The sequence below is a fragment of the Gavialis gangeticus genome, unplaced genomic scaffold (assembly GCF_001723915.1).
Source record: "Gavialis gangeticus isolate Ggan-Ray unplaced genomic scaffold, GavGan_comp1, whole genome shotgun sequence".
Taxonomy (NCBI): domain Eukaryota; kingdom Metazoa; phylum Chordata; order Crocodylia; family Gavialidae; genus Gavialis; species Gavialis gangeticus.
The window spans coordinates 73686193-73686961 of NW_017729025.1; positions in this window are offsets into that span (position 1 = coordinate 73686193).

Sequence of the window (769 nt, forward strand, 5' to 3'; positions counted from 1 at the left end):
CTTTAAGATGTTCATATTGAGTTACCTGGTTGCTGCCTGTATATGTTTACTGAAATGGTACCTTGACTTGTGTTTATTTGCTCTGTCTGTAGGTACCTACTGTATTATCACCTGACTTACCTGTGCTTACCTACTGAGTTGCCTGTATATGTTTATTGAAGTGATACCTTGACCTACCCATGCTCTCTTTTGCATGTCCCTGGATGCAAAATTCCTGACAGTAGACTACTGAATGTGGTGTCACATTTAAAGCATATTGTAAATATCTTATATCAGTTTAAGGGTTTGTAATTAGATTTATTCTGTATATCAATAAATTTGTATATAGTTAAGTACTGTGTTCCGGAATGGCTCTATAGAGAAAAGAGGGAATTGCTCCCCGATGACAGGGTCCCTCTCACAGCACTCCTGCCTGACCACCTCATCCCTTCCATTTGCAGACAGGGTACACCCATGGATGTACCCAGGCTACATTTTGGGGGCTCACCCAGAATCTGGTGGCACATGAATTATCATTGCAGGTTCTGTGCCTTTCTATAGAGACCCAGAAGGGTCGGAACATGCTGGACCCTGGCAGTCCCCAGGCATCAGAGAAGAAGGGCACCTCAGGGTCTGGAAGGGCATCTGCCTCTATGGACTGGGTCACTGCCCTTCAAGAAGTCATCAGGGAGATGACTGACTCCTCCAACCATAGGGCTGCATATAAAAGGTTGAATAGTTTTTGGGGGGGAAAGCTCCCAGTCCTTGTAGGGGAAGAGGGCGCACATAT